The 16,929-nt window shown below is 39.8% G+C and overlaps 1 pseudogene; it reads left to right on the top strand.

Moving 5' to 3' along the window:
- Positions 1-220: 220 nt before the first annotated feature.
- Positions 221-14,861, top strand: LOC122728941 (annotated as a pseudogene).
- Positions 14,862-16,929: the final 2,068 nt, after the last annotated feature.

Genomic DNA, 16,929 nt, shown 5'->3' with positions numbered 1-16,929 from the left:
GTTATCAGAGAATTTTAGTATAGCCACTGAATGGATTAATTTAGAAATGATGAATTGGGGGCAGGCACACTCAGTACTTTGGGTACTTACACAGGAAAAGGACCAGAACTGGCAGTGTGGGAAATGGGGTGGCAATCATAATTTAAAGCAGGCACAGAGGTGTGGGGGTAAATGGCAAAGCAGAGACAAATATCGAAAGGGATATAGAGGCAGACGATGCATGGGACAGGAGATGGTGAAGAAGAAGTCAGGCAGAGTGAGGGAAGAAGATGGGGAGGGACACACAACCACAGATTAGATTTGAAGCTGCCATTTGCCTGAGATGTCAGGTCAGGTATTTAGTGGAAGCTTTTTGGAGTTTAGTGAGAATTCCAACTAGTTAGGACAAAAAGAAAAAAAATCTGGCACAACTTTATTAACTTTATTTTACTCCATGATAGACAGTTGCCTAGCTAGTTGTAAATTCCAGAACAGATCCCCTAGTGTTTACTATTCAATTTACAATTTGACCTTCTGTAAATTTTCCCCTTCTGCTATCTTTGACATGTACACATACAGATAGATATAACATAAATAACAAGTTATAATACTTCCATATATACATATACATGAACACAACACACCAAGTAGTTCAACATAAGGTAGTGTGGGAGGGAGGGCCCTAGCAGCTGGGATTATAGGCTTCAGTAGAAGATGGTGCCTTGAAGCCTCATTTAAGGAGAAAGGAATTCTGTGAGTAAGAGGACATTGTGTGATGAATCTTGCAAAGGCAGAGAAATTGGAGATAGAGTGTCCTGGGTGCGGTCACTTTGGCTGGATCAAGAGCTGAGGAGTAGGAAGAGGAGTGATACCCAATGAGGACTGGAAATATAGTTTGGGGGCCAGGCTGTACAGAGCTTTAAAAGCCAAACAACGAACTGATAGTTTATCCAAGTACTTGCTGGAGTTGATTTAAGTAGGAGAATCCCATGGTCCAATCAGCACTTAAGGAAATTATTTTGACAATCAATCTATAGGAGAACTAGAGTGGGGGCAGCTAGGTGGCACTGACCCTAGAGTCAGGAGGACCTGAGTTTCAAATCTGGCCTCAGACACTTCTAGCTGTGGGACCCTGAGAAAGTCATTTAACCCCAATTGTCTCAAATAAAAAATAATTTTTAAAAAAGGATGAACTGGGGGCAGTCTAGGTGGTGCAGTGGATAGAGCACTGGCCCTGGATTCAGGAGGACCTGAGTTCAAATCCAGCCTCAGACACTTAACACTTACTAGCTGTGTGACTCTGGTGCAAGTTACTTAACCCAATTGCCTCACAAAAAATAAAATTTAAATTAAAAAAAAAAGGATGACTGGAGTGCAACCAATTAGGAGGACTTTTTGCAATAATTTATTTGAGAGGTCATAAGGGACCTGAATCAATAAGTTCCACTGAGTAAGAAAGAGGGGGTCAGCTATGAGAGATATTGTCAAGATAGCTAGAGAAAGGGGCAGCTAGGTGGTACAGTGATAGAGCACCCGGCTGGAGTCAGGAGTACCTGAGTTCAAATCCAGCCTCAGACACTTAACACTTTACTAGCTGTGTACCCTTGGCAAGTCAATTAACCCCAATTGCCTCACCAAAAAAAAAAAGAGAGAGAGAGAGAGAGAAAGAAAGATAGCTAGAGCAAGATTTGGCAACTGACTGGATATTGGACATGAAGGAATTTGGGATAATGTCAAGATTATGAGTCTGAGAGACTAGAAGGGATGAGTGTTTTTTTCAACAGGAATAAGGAAGTTTAGAAGAAGGGGAAAAGATAATGAGTCTCAGTTTTTAGGACTTATTGAGTTTGAGATATCTTCAGAACGAACATCTAGTTGAAATGAGAGCTCTGGGGAGAGACTAGTGCTGGATATATAGAACTTGAAGTCATCTCATAGGGATGATTGGCAAAATCACTAGAGAGAGAGATCATAATGGAAAAGGCATAGGGTAGGTCCTTGAAAACACCCCACAGGAAGGGGAAGTAAAATGGCCAGCAAGAATCGAGGAGTAGTCAGTAGGAGAGAGTAGGTGTCACAAAAAGGACCTGAGTTCAAATCTGACCTCAGACACTTAACACTTACTAGCTGTGTGTGACCCTGGGAAAATCACTTAACCCTCATCTCATTGCCCCACCAAAAGAAAAAAGAAAAATAAGTGGAGAGAGTGAGTATAGATAAATTTTTCAAGGAGTTTGGCTGAGAAAGGGAAGAGAAAGGTAAGATGATAACTTGAGGGGGAACTAGGATCTAGGACCAACATAGAACTCGTAGCAACCATATCCTGCAAAACTCGTTTTCTGCTATCCTATCCCACAATACAGGGATCCATCATCCCATTCGTCATTAGGGCACCCCTCATGACCCCGAAGTCCATGGGACTGGGAAAGAAATGAGAATGTAGGAAGGGCAGAGAGTAGGATGTTACCCTCCTTGCTTAGGCCCCCTGTAGACTGCTCCTCACCACCAACAGAGACCACAAGGAGATTACCAATACTTCCCACCCTGAGGCTCAAAGTAGAGTGGAAGATGTGGTGGGAAGGAGGATCAAGAAAGGAAGTTGGAATAAGTTTGATGAGCTCATGAGTTATTCTCGTAGAACATTCCCCAGCACAGACAAATATAGGTGGTTCAGCAAGGCTGGCAGACTGTAGAATAGAACAAAGGGCAGATGGTATCTCTTACTGTACAGATAACATGGGAAAATCAGGGCAAATAGAAAAATGTTAAGATATTTGATATAAAAAAACTGACCTGGAAAACAAGTCAAGGAGAGATAATAGCAAGTATTGATGTCAAAAGAGGACCCTGAAACATTTTTAAGAAATGCACAGAAGAGAACAGAAATAAGTTCAGAGGAAAGGCCAAGGACAAAGTAGGAAAGTTTTGAAAGAAATTTTTGGAGTTGATGATATACTATTTGTTGCTTACAATTTTCCTGGTTATAGTATTTCTCTATGAGGCCAGCTCCTTATTAGGCAAAATATCATCAGGCCTGCTCCTCTGAATTCTTCTTCTCTACAGTTTCTGCTAATCTCAGTTTTTTGTTTTGTTGAGGCAACTGGGGTTAAGTGACTTGCCCAGGGTCACACAGCTAGTAAGCGTCAAGTGTCTGGGGGCCCAGATTTGAACTCAGGTCCTCCTGAGTCCAGAGCCGGGTATTCTATCCACTGCACCATCCAGCTGCCCCCTAATCTCACAGTTTTAAGGCCAGTTTACCCATCTCAGCTTCAGTCTACTAGGGTATATTGGCTAAATCTCTACCTGATAAGGACAGGCTTTTGGTACTTTAATGATAATCATTAACCATAGCCACTATACCCAGCTAACAAAATCCAGACAGAATGCTCCTATGGTAAGATTGGGTCTTTCCTTTTATATCTCTATGACTGGACTAGAGATCAAAGTATTGTGTTTCAAATAACTACCTAGTTTAAAGTTCAGGCAATCTGACATACTCCTAAAAATCTCTCTAGTTTAGCTGCAAATGAATCTGAGACAGACACCAAAGATAGAATAAGGAAGCAAGGTCACTGCTCTCCATCCACCTGCCCAAACTCCTTATCATTCATTCCTTCTGTCAGTAACAAAGCCTGGGTGCTTTGGTACTATATTTTGGCCAACAAAAACCTCAGTTTTCCTACTCTAAAATTTGGTGCCCAGGACACACATGTGGAGTGACCAGTATAGAGTACAATGGGACTATTCCCTTCCCTAGAATTAGACACTATGTCTGACTCACTGCCCCCTAACATCATATTATCTTTGGAGGGCTCAGACATATCCTCCTTAGAGCTTTCAGTCTCACTAAAACCTCCAGATCTTTTTTTCCCAAATGAACTGCTATATAATCAGATCTCTCCCATCTTATACTTCCAAGGTTGATTATTTACAACTTAGATGTAAGACTTTGCATTTATCCCTATTGCCTTTCATCGCGTCCATTTGAGTCCAATCTTTGGGGATACTTGTTCTGCTAGCTTTCTCTCCTAGTTTTGTTTTCATCTGCAAATTCAATAAGCATGCCTTTATCTGAGTCCCTGATAAAAATGATCACTTCACTGGGCCTAGCATAGATTCCTGAGGCATTTCACTAGACTCAACTGTAAACTCCTTGAGCTCAGAGATGGTTTCTTCTTTATCTTTGTCATTCTCCTTTATCATTGCTTTGCACAGTGCATATTCTAGGGTCTTAATAAATGCTTATTGAATCATTTATTTGATAAACTCTAGGGGGACCCATAAGACAGAAGTATTTGGAAATTAATTAGGATAATAATGTAGGGTTATATCTTAGTATCCTCAATGAATTTTGAGGAAATAGAAACTCAGAAAATCTAAATGGAATGATGTGATGGGTGCTGGGTAATCCGTTCTTCGGAATATTGTCTGTCACTGCCATAAATCAAGCCATTAGCGCTTCATAGCTTTTGGTCTTAGATAATTTTCTAGAGTCTTTTTTTGCAATACAAATACTCCTGGATTATTCCTTGGCTGGGGACTGTGAGCACTAACTTGTCCAGGTCCAGAGGAAGTATACAGACGATGCGATCGCCAGGCCCTGGGTAGCATGCTACAGCTTTAAAAGTAAGTGCTTAAGCGTGGTTATTTTCAGCAAGACAAGGATGCCAATATAACCCCTGAAGAACTTATGAAAATTGCAATCCATCCAAAGAGAAGAACTGATGGTATCTGAAAACAGATGGAAACACGTTTTTTTTTCTTTGACAATTCCTTAATCTGAAATTTTGTTTTTTAACTGTTCTCTCTCACAACCTAGCTTATGTGGGGATGTTTTCCATGACTACTCATGTATAACTTATATTGAATTGCTTGAGTTCTTGGGGGTGGAGGGGTAGGAAAGGAGGGAGGAAGAGAAGTTGGAACACAAAGTTTTTAAAATTTGATGTCGAGGGGCAGCTAGGTGGCACAGTGGATAAAGCACCGGCCCTGGATTCAAGAGGACCTGAGTTCAAATCCAGCTTCAGACACTTGACACTTAGTAACCGTGTGACCCTGGGCAAGTCACTTAACCCTCATTACCCCGAAAAAAAAAAGATCAAAAATTGATGTCAAAATTTGTTTTTACATATATTTTGGAAAATAAAATTCTAAACAGAAAAAAATAGGTGCTTTAAAAAAAGTAGGTGCTTAATAGGCAAATTTCAGAGAAACCTGGAAAATCTTAAGTGAACTGATGCTGAGTGAAGTGAGCAGAACCAGAAGTAGTAGCAGCAACATTGTGTGATGATCACCTGTGATCTCAGCAGTGCAATGATCCAGGGTAATTCCAAAGAACTCATGATGAAAAATGTTCTCCATATCCAGAAAAAAGAACTGTGGATTCTGAATGCAGATTGAACCATATTGTTTCTACTTTTTGGCTGTCTTTTTTTCTTTTTTGAGGTTTTTCCCTTGTGTCCTGATTCTTCTTTCACAGCATGACTAATGCAGAAATATGTTTAATGTGAATGTACATATATAACCTATATCAGATTGTTTTCTGTCTTGGGGAGGGGGGAGTGAAGGGAGAGAGGGAGAAAAATTTGGAACTAGAAATCTTCTGGAAAAGAATAAAATACTTTTATGATTTAAAAAAGTAGGTGCTTAATAAGTGTTTAAATGATTGACTGATAAAAGGATATTGTCTCGAATTGGAGACTTCTCATGAAGCAAAAAGCATTTCAGCAAAGCCTTATGCTGCTCATTCCCTGGTGTTTCCTGACCTATTATGTCCTGATTTCCCCTGGTTTTAGAGTACCCTTCTGGTTTCCCTTCCATGACTCCTGGTGAGCTTTTTGACCCCTGCAAGGCATTTAGTTTCTCTTCTGGGATCCTGCTTGGGGCAATGGCCTCATTCCTCCTTCTTCCCCACAGGTGTGCCCTCTGTCTCTGGGCCTATTAATCATGCTTATTCACAGGCTCAGCCACATAATGGGCAAGGGCTCTACAATGCCATGAGTTAAGTCTGAATTTCTGGTTAAGACCCAAAAAAGCAGATCATAAAGGAGATCTCTCCTGTGGACTCCAGCAAATATCTAGAAAGGGGACCAGATAGAGCAATCAAGAAAACTGAAGATATATGGAGTAAACTCTTTGATCTGGTCCAAGACTAAACAAATGGATGGTCAAAAACCTCCGGGTGGGGGGACAGCTAGGTGGTACAGCCCTGCATTCAGGAGGACCTAAGTTCAAATCTGGCCTCAGATACTTGACACTTACTAGCTATGTGACCTTGGGCAAGTCACTTAACCCTCACTGCCCAACCCCCCCAAAAAACAAACAAACAAACAAAAGCCTCTGGGTGCTAAGAGAGGGGTCATGCCCAGAAAAGCAGCTCAAGAGCTGCTACAAATAAAGCTGAACCTATGGTTACTCTGAACTGAGACACTGGGGCCAGGGTAGGGGGTGGGGGAGTGGGGGGGGAGAATGACAGAAGTCATCACAAGCTCTTGTCTTCTTATAAGTAAACTTATTTTAATAGCAGTTAACCAGTCCTGTCCTGTCAGAAGTGAAGCAGGATACAGATCCGTTTTACTCGCATAGAGACACAGGGCCTAGTTATACAACTCTTCAGAACACAGGGAACCACAGCAGAAAATAGGGTCAGTCTGGTGCCTGGTGTGCCAGGGGCCTCCCAGGAGGCCTGAGGCCAGCATCAATGCAATGATAAACTGATATTCTAGGGAACCAATAATGAGTCATGCTACCCATCTCCTAATGGACTTGCTGCAGAATGAGACATGCAATTTTGGTCATGGTGAATGTGGGTGAATTAATTTTGCTTGACTACCAGGGTTTTCTTTTTCTTTTTTAATGGGGAGAGAAATAGGAGGGAGAAAATAGAAATGCTTATTAACTAAAAAAAAAAATTAAATCAGGAAAGGAAAAAGAATAGCTGGAAGAAGTAAAATGAGAGATAACATATGAAATTGAAATAAGATCTCTGGAAGAAAAATCAGAAGGAGAGATAATTGTTTAGAAAAGAATGTAAAAAACCTTGCCCTTAAGTGGACCCCTTGTAAAATGCAATGGAGCAAACAGCATTTAATGATTCCATGAGACAAGAAGAAATATCAGAACTAAGACTAAAAATTTTGGGGAAAAAATAGAAGAAAACATAATCAGCCTCCCTGAAAACCAAGCAACAACAACAACAAAAACAGGTGGATAAGATATTGCCCAGTAGAACCTAAGGGCAAAATGAAAATAGAAAGAATACCCCAATCATCACCTAAAAGAAATCCCACACTGAAAACACCTAAGACTATTAGATCTAAAATCCACAACTTCCAAATCAAAGAAAAAATACTGCAAACAATCTGAAAGAAAATATTCAAGTTCCAAGGACCCCAATCAAAACCACACAAATCACACTGAAATACTATAAAGGAGAGAAAAATCTTAGAACTATATCTGAAAAAGACAAAAGGGCTTAAAACCACTATGAATAACTGACCCTGGAAAACTGAGTAAAATCCTACAAGGGAAAAAAATTACCTTTAATAGAATAGAGCAAATTCAAGTATTCCTGATAAAAATACCAAAGCTGAGTAGAAACTTTGAAATAAGGAACCTAAAAAGGTAAATGCATTTTAGCAACTGGAAGGGGCTAAACAATGATGAAATGCTTATGTTCTTTTTTTTTTTTAAATGCTTATATGCTAATGGGGAAGGAGATACAACTCCCTTCAGAATCTCACTGTCTTCAAGGATTACAGAGAGAATTAAGAAAGACATACACGATGTATATATATAAAACCTATATCAGATTGCCTGCTGTTGAGGGGACGGGGAAAATTGGAAATTGGAAATCTTATATAAACAAATGCTGAAAACTATCTCTACATGTAACTGGAAAATAATAAAATACTTTTATTTAAAGAAAGAAAGACATACACAGCTAGGTATAGTTTTGTTCTGTTTTGTTAGTTTTGAGAAAGAAAAAAAGAGAGAAGAAAAAGAGAGCATACTACAGAAGAAATGAGGAAGAAAGGGGAGGAAATTACTATTTCTCATAATTGGAGTATGTAAGAAGAAAAGTATACAGATATGCAAGAAAAACTAGGGGAAAGGCATTAATGAGCCTCATTTTTATCTAAAGAAAAGGAGGGTTTAACACACAGAGACATAAAAAGAGATTGGCTTATAGATATATTAAACTCAACAATGAAACAGTAAGGGACCGATAAAGGGTTTAAAGTAGTAGGAATATTTATAAACAAAGTTTAGCTTTAGAGGGTGGATCATATAGGAAGGATTAAAAGGAGAGAAAGTATAAGAAAGAAATCAGGGTTTGGTCTTTGTTAAGAAAGGAAAGGAAAAGGGGGCAGCTAAGTGGCACAGTGGATAAAACACCGGCCCTGGATTCAGGAGGACCTGAGTTCAATCCAGCCTCAACACTTGACACTAGCTGTGTGACTCTGGGCAAGTCACTTAACCCTCATTGCCCTACCCAAAAAAAAAAAAAACAAAACCACAGAACAAAAAAACAGAAACAAGAAAGGAGAGAAAGAGAAATAAAAACAATATATTATACCAAATTACTAGTGTGGATCAGATTCTTTCTCCTCAGTCTTTGAAAGAAGGTAGGGTGGAGACAGGTTAAGGTATAGAATATGATGTTGGGAACAATCATAAGCAAGAACTCACAAGATGGCTACCATTGCCAATTTTCCTTTACCTAAGATCAGGAAGAAATTAACACATCAGAGATAGAAAAACAGCCAGGCTATGCCTTCCCAGTCCACATGTAAGCTCAGATGGAGAGTGCCTAAAGTCTTTCTCTCTCTGAGACTCATAATGATTGCCACTAGAAAAAGAAGAGAACCAATGTGACCAGTCAATGTGTTTTATAAGCATACTCAGTTCAGGCTCAGCAGCCAACCAAAAGGCGTTTTCTTTACTACATAGTAAAGGAAGAGGAAACAGTTACAGAATGCCTCCACAAGTTCTGAAATGGAAAGTTGAGCCCTTTCATTCTACAATATCACAGATTTCTGGAAGCAGGTTTCCTAAAGTGCCAGAAGGACCTACAAAGGGCTCTGTGCATGCTCCAAGACCGATACCTCACTGGCCAGTCCCCCATTATACAGGCTTATCACCAACCATATGAAAAAGCACTTCAAATCATTAATAATAAGAGAAATCCAAATTAAAACAACTTTGAAATTCTACCTTATACCCATCAGATTGGCAAAGATGACACTAATGGAAAACAACAGTGGTTGGATGGGCTGCACAGCAGAAGAATGAAATAATCCAGTTATTTTGGAAAAATAATTTAGAACAATGCTCCGAAACTGTTCACATCCTTTGACCCAAAGAAGAGAAAGGACCTATATGAACAAAAATGCTCTAAATCACTAATAATCAGAGAAGTGCAAATTAAAACAACTCTGAGCTACTACCTTCCAACTATTAGGTTGGCTAAGATGACAGATATTGTATAGAAAGCAGCAACAAAAAACATTCCAAAGAAAAAGAAGAGCAAGAAAGTAAAATGGCTTTCTGATGAAGCTTTACAAATAGCTGAGGAAAAAAGAAAAGCCAAAGAGAAAGAGAAAGGTACACCAAGATGAATGCAGAATTCCATAGAGGTGCAAGGAGAAATAAGTGTTGTTTTTTTTTTTTAATGAGCAATGCAATAAATAAAAGAAAATAATAGAATGAGAAAGACAAGAGATCTCTTGAAGAAAATTAGCACTAGCAAGGGAACATTTCATGGAAAAATGGGCATGATAAAAGACAAAAACAGTAGGGACTTAACAGAAGAAGAGATTAAGAGGTAGCAAGACTACACAAAAGAATTATACAGGAAAGATCTTAATATCACCAATAACCACAATGGTGTGGGTTACTGATCTAGAATGCATCCTGGAGTTTAAGATGCATTGCTAACTATAAGGCTAGTGGAGGCGATGGAATTCCAGAGGAGCTATTTAAAATCCTAAGAGATGGTGCTGTTAAAGTGTTGCACTCAATATGCCAGCAAATTTGGAAAACTCAACAGTGGCCACTGGATTAGAAAATATCAGTTTACATTCCAATCCTAAAGAAAAGCAATGCCAAAGAATGTCATTTCACACACCAACAAAGTCATGCTTAGATTCTTCACGCAATATATGAACCAAGAATTAGCAGCAGAGCAGGATGATTTTCAAAGGAAATTTGCAAAGGAACTAAAAAGCAAAATGTGAATATTTGCTGATTATTGAGAAAGCAAGGGAGTTCCAGAAAAACATTTACGTCTGCTTCACTGACTACACTAAAGCCTTTGACTGTGTGGATCACAACAAAATGCAGCAGGTCCTCAGAGATGGGAGTATCAGATCATTTTATTTGTCTCCTGAGGAACCTGCACGTGATCCAAGAAGCAACAGTTAGAACCAAATATGGAACAACTGTTTGGTTGAAGATTGGAAAAGGAGTACGCCAAGGCTATATATTGTCACCTTATTTATTTAACTTATATGCAGAGTACATCATGCAAAATGCAAAACTGTACTTTGGTCTCTTGATAAGGGTGAAAGAGAGTAAAAGCTGAATTGAAGCTTAACACCAAAACAAAAAAAAACAAAAAAAAAACAAAACCCACACAAAAAAGAAACCCTAATGTCTTGGCAACTGGTCCCATCAGTTCCTGACAAATAGATGAAGAGGAAATGGAAGCAGTGTCAGATTTTATATTCTTGGGTTCAAAGATCACTGCAGGTGGTGACTGCAGCCAAGAAATTAAAATATGATTGCTCCTCCAAAGGAAAGCTATGGCATATCTGGAGGGCATACTAAAAAAACAATCAGAGACATCACCTTGCTGACAAAGGTCCATATAGTCAAAGCTATGGTTTTTCCAGTAGCAATGTATGGCTGTGAGAGGAAAACTCAGAATTGACACTTGAATTGTGGTGATGGAGATTTTTTAAAGTTCCTTGAACAGCAAGGAAATCAAATCCGTCAATAATTAAAGAAATTAATTCAGACTATTAATTGAAAGGTCAAATACTGAAGCAGAAGCTTAAATACTTTGGCCATATAATGACAAGACAAGACACATTGCAGAAGACCTTGATGAAGGGAAAGATTGAAGGCAAAAGGAAAAGGGAATAGCAGGGGATGAGATGGATAGATAGTGTCATGGAAGCAGTGAACATGAATTTGGACTTTGGGAAACAGTGGAAGATCGAAGGGTCCATGGGGTCATGAAGAGTTGGACATGACTAAGTAACTGAGCAACAACAAAATATGAAAGAAAAGGAAAATGATAAATTCTGGAAGGGATGTGGAAAAATAGGTACACTAATATACTATTGGTAGAGCTGTAAATTAGTCCAACCATTCTGGAAAGCACTATGGAGCTATGGCCAAAAAGCTATAAAGCTGTGCTTACCCTTTGATGCACTACTAGATCTGTAAGCCAGAGAGATCAAAGAAAAAGGAGAAAGACCCATGTGTACAAAAATATTTATAGGAGTTCTTTTTATGGTAGCAAAGAATTGGAAGCCGAAGGGATGCTCATCAATTAGGGAATGGCTAACAAGTTATGGTATATTAATGAAATGGAATACTATTGGTTCTATAAGAAATGATGAAGGGGATGGTTTTAGAGAAACCTGGGAAGAATTGTATGAACTGATGAAAAGTGAAGTGAGCAGAACCAGGAGAACAATCTACACAATAACAACAATATAGTAAAATAATCAACTTTGATAGATTTAATAATTCTGATCAGCGCAATGGCCCATGACAATTCCAAAGGATTTATGATAAAAACATGCTATGTACCTCTAGAAAGAGAACTGATGGCTCAGAATGCAAATTAAAACATTTTTTCTCTTTCTCTTTTTGAAACATAGCTAATGAAGAAATTTATTTTGTATGACTACACATAATTGTTTTTATTGTCTTCTCATTGGATTGAGGAGGGAATAGGGAGGGAAAAAATTTGGAACTAAAAAAAGAATTAAAAAGTCTCTGCTCTTTAAATAAATTAAATAAAACTTAATTTAAAAAGAAAATATGTGGGAGCAGCTAGGTGGCGCAGTGGATAGAGCACCGGCCCTGGAGTCAGGAGTACCTGAGTTCAAATCCGGCCTCAGACACTTAACACTAACTAGCTGTGTGACCCTGGGCAAGTCACTTAACCCTAATTGCCTCACTAAAAATATATATATATATATATATATATATATATATATATGGCACTCTATTTCCCCTAGGATCAACTATAAAATCCTGTCTAAACCCTTCATAACCTGTCCCCCTTCCTTACCTTCCCAGTCTTTTTTTTTTTTTTTTTGGTGAGACAATTGGAGTTAAGTGACTTGCCCAGGGTCACGCAGCTAGTAAGTGGTAAGTGTCTGAGGCCGGATTTGAGCTCAAGTACTCCTGACTCCAGGGCCAGTGCTCTATCCACTGCGCCACCTAGCTGCCCCCTCTTTCCCAGTCTTTTTACTCCTTACTCAGTTCCATGTCCTCTTTGATCCAGTGATACTGACTGCCCTCCTTGTTCCATCTCCTAACTGCAGGCATTCTCTCTGGCTGTGTCTCATGCCTAGAAATCCATGCCTTTTACAGGAAGCCTTTCCTGATTACTGTTTGATTTGTTAATTCTAGTGCCTCCTTTCTGTTGATCATCTCCAATTTACCTGTCTGTATCTTGTTTGTACATAGTTGTTTACATGTTGTTTCTCCAATTAAACTGTGAGAGTAAGGACTGACTTTTGTTGTTCTTTGTATCCTCATCATTTAGCACAGTGTTGGTATATAGTAGGTACTTAATAAATGTTTATTGACTCATGGACTGACTGACTGAAGGGGATACATATATACAGGACAGTGTTATAATTATTGTTAATTTTAATATATATATATATTTTTTAAAGCTGCGTGAGGGGGCAGCTAGGTGGCACAGTGGATAAAGCACTGGCCCTGGATTCAGGAGGACCTGAGTTCAAATCCAGCCTCAGACATTTGACACTTACTAGCTGTGTGACCCTGGGCAAGTCACTTAACCCTCATTGTCCTGCCCCCCCACCCAAAAAAAGTTGCTTGATGTATAGACTCATGGTTTCATATACAATAATCTTTTTCTGTTCTTTATCTACAAAAATGTTTATATTGACATTTATCAAATAGTCAATAGTTGGGGCAGCTAGATGACACAGTGGATAGAGCATGGACCCTGGGGGAGGATCCTAGTTCAAATCTGACCTCAGACACTTACTGTGTGACTCTGGACAAGTCACTTAACCTTGATTGCCTTCATAAAGAAAGGGGGGGAAATCAAGGATCTAATAGTCAATAGTCAACAAAAGAGTCTATAAGCATAGAAAGATTTAAAATATAAATATAAATTGACCCTTCTCCAGGCCTAGAGATAAGCCCTTGAGGCAACATTAGGCTAAGGCAGGAAAAGGTTGGGGGCAGGGTATCTGTGCTGTCTCTAGGTTTCATCTACCACCCCCTCCCAAAAAATGAGAGACATCTCCATTCAAGCATTATGTGTAATGACACTGTACAAATGTTATATGTGGCTACCTCTCAACCCTTTTCATCTTTTAAAACACTCCACCAGGGCAGCTAGGTGGCACAGTGGATAGAGCACCACCCCTGGAATCAGGAGTACCTGAGTTCAAATGCAGCCTCAGACACTTGACACTTGCTAGCTGTGTGACCCTGGGCAAGTCACTTAACCCCCATTGCCCTGCAAAACAAAATAAAACAAACAAACAAAAACACTCCACCTGGGGAATCCTTATACCCTTATGATTTTGCAATAATAAGAAAGATTTTTTTGTTTGTTTTTTTTGTGGGGTAATGAGGTCACACAGCTAGTAACTGTCAAGTGTCTAAGGTCGGACTTGAATTCAGGTCCTCCTAAATCCAGGGCCGGTGCTTTATCCACTGTGCCACCTAGCTGCTCCCAATCATTACTATTCATTTAAAAAAAAAAACTTTCTGAGGCAGTTAGATGGCTCAGTGGGTAAAGCACTGGTCCTGGATTCAGGAGGACCTGAGTTCAAATCCAACCTCAGACACTTGACACTAGCTGTGTGACCTTGGGCAAGTCACTTAACCTTCATCGTCCCTCAAAAACAAAACAAAATGAATAATAATGATCAATAATGATTTAAGCATTTAGGAATATACCTTACAGAATAAATGTGCATTTTTGTTTAAAGGATAACTAAAGCTCAGAGGATCCTATTAAAGTGTTGGCAAATTAGAATCTACAAGTTTGGAAATCCAACTAATGAGGGTTAAGTGACTTGCCCAGGGTCACACAGCTAGTAAGTGTCAAATGTCTGTCTTCTTATAAAATTAACATATAAATTAGAATGTTAATGTTTGAGATGTCAAAAAAAAAAATCTATACTCAAGTCTTAAAGAAGACTGCAGATTCATTCCCTCAGCCCGAGTTAGCACCATAGTGGTCATGATTTTATGGCCTATCAGACTGAAAGGTTGACGGCACCATGAAAGAAGAAGCTTGTGAGATTTTTGATGAAGTTGAGTCATGAAACTGTAACCATTGAATTGAAGAATGGAACACAAGTGCATGGAACAATCACGGGCGTGGGTGTCAGTATGAATATACATCTTAAAGCTGTGAAAATGACCCTGAAGAACAGAGAGCCCGTACAATTGGAAACACTGAGTATACGAGGAAATAACATTTGGTACTTCATCCTCCCAGACAGCTTACCTCTGGATACTTTACTTGTGGATGTTGAACCAAAGGTGAAATCTAAGAAAAGGGAAGCTCTTGCAGGAAGAGCTGAGGTCAGAGTAGAGGAAGAGAACGTGGTTGTGGCAGAGGAAGAGAGGTTCCCAGACGATAACTTCTCCCATGAATACTATTATGCAGCTCCTAGCAAGTCATTAATTTTTTGTACAGATTTTGTCTATGATGTTGGTTTTTAATAAACACAAATGGGGGGGGGGCATGGTGTGGAAGAAGACTGCAAAGTCGTAAAGTCCTATAGGCATAGGACACAGGACCAACATGGAACAAACAGGCTGTGCCTTAAAGGAAGTTGGGATTTTACCTATTTCACAATTTTTCATAGACTCAATTTTAAAGCTGATAATCAGATTTTGGCAATCATATAGTCTAAGTTTCCTGTTTTTCAACATCTAGCAAAATGCAGATGAGTAAAACTGAAGGGTGACTTGCCTGAGGTCACAAAGCAAAGTAATGGTATAATTGGGTCTAGAACTCAGGCCTCCTGATACACAATCCATTATGTCTTAGTATGACCCTCCCCAATACCATGAATTATTTATTTAGACTTAAAAAAAATAAAAACTGATGATCTTTTAAGTGAGATTGTTTAAATAGGAAAGTTGAGTAAGAGAGGGATTTGGCTGATACCTTCCAATGTCCAGATGGCCTCCGAGAGAGCAGTGTTTGGGGAAAGGTATGAGAAATCTCAGCTACTTTTGACCTTGTAGCTCCTAACTCTTAGAAGTCCTTGGATCGGGCTTCAGTTGGACTTTATACAGATGACATGTAGATAACGTCACCTTGATTTCTGTGTCAACTTTTAATTGAACTTGGATCTGACTCAGACAGGAAGCTGAGTGTAGTCCGTTAGAACAAACATTACCAGCACCTCCTGCCCTATGTGCAGTGAGGGCTGCTTGTTACAGGTAGGGGGATTGGTTTTCTGTATCTCCAGGATCACAGAACTGCAATGGACCAAAAAAGTCATGCAGTCCAGCCTGTACCTAAACAGGAAATCTCCTCTGTAGTAGGATGACAATCTAGCGTAGAGGTAATGGGACTTGATTTGTTAGAAACCCCCAAGACCTGGGTTTGAATTCTGAATAGCTTTGTTCCTTACTAATAGTTGCTTAACTTCTCTGGACATCAATTTATCTGTCAAAGGAGAGAATAGGACAGTAAAGTCTTCACTGGTGATCCGTAAAGTCTCCTGATTCAAATTTCATGATCTAAACTACGATATCCCTAGGATATTCAGCTTCTGCTTGAAGACTTCTGGACTTTTTTTTTCCATCTTCCCAGACCTTTCTCTCCTCTCCCCCCAATAATTTGTGTCATCTTCTCAAATGTGGGGAAGCATCTTAACGTCTTTTTAGTTTCCCATTTTGTGTGTGTGTGTGTGTGTGTGTGTGTGTGTGTTGGGGGGGAGGGGTGGATATTGGGAATTCCCAATCAGGAAACTCCTTGTGCCACTCCAGACTGACATCTATTTTGTAACTTGCACTTTTAGGTAGTTTGTTGCCTGGGGCACATTGAGAGGTTAAGTAGTAAATGGTTTTCCTCTGGGACTCCAGAGCTTCCTGGAGTAGATGAGCTCAAAGATGAGAAAGAAAAGAAGCTGAGACAAGGGACTGCCCAGGGTCACACAGCTAGCGTCAAGTGTCTGAGGCCGGACTTGAACCCCAATTGCCTCACCAAAACACCCCCCCCCCAAAAAAAAAACCCAGTACCTGGTTCTTCCCCACATCTCTCCCCTCCCTTGTCTCAGCTTTATCCACTGTGCCACCTAGCTACCCCCAGGTGCTGTTTTACAAGCCAACTCATCTACCCTGGGATAGAATCTGTAGCTACGGCAGATTCTTTAAGTCCCCTCCAGGGCAAATTTCAGTACCTTCAAAATTCCAGTTTAACTTAACTTCCTGCCTTCTGGGCTGGTTTGTTCATTGTTTCTCATCACTACTTGGCTGACACTCTAGTTTAGCTCTTGTTCAGATTCCTTCCCCTTTCCTCCACTCCTAGGTAAATGCAAATCGAAGCACGGGAATCCCCCTTTGGGGGACCAGGCGGCTACAGCTTTAATAGGGGGAAAGGGGGGGGGGGAGAGAAAAGGCTCTGACTCAGCTCCCTCTACGATTGGCTGTTGGCAGGACGGGGAAGGGGGAAATCTCATTTCAGGGATTGGC

The sequence above is a fragment of the Dromiciops gliroides genome, chromosome 5 (genome assembly GCF_019393635.1).
Source record: "Dromiciops gliroides isolate mDroGli1 chromosome 5, mDroGli1.pri, whole genome shotgun sequence".
In the NCBI taxonomy this organism is placed as follows: Eukaryota; Metazoa; Chordata; class Mammalia; order Microbiotheria; family Microbiotheriidae; genus Dromiciops; species Dromiciops gliroides.
Note: the sequence above shows the minus strand (reverse complement) of the source record. Positions and strands in the feature narration are given on the sequence as shown.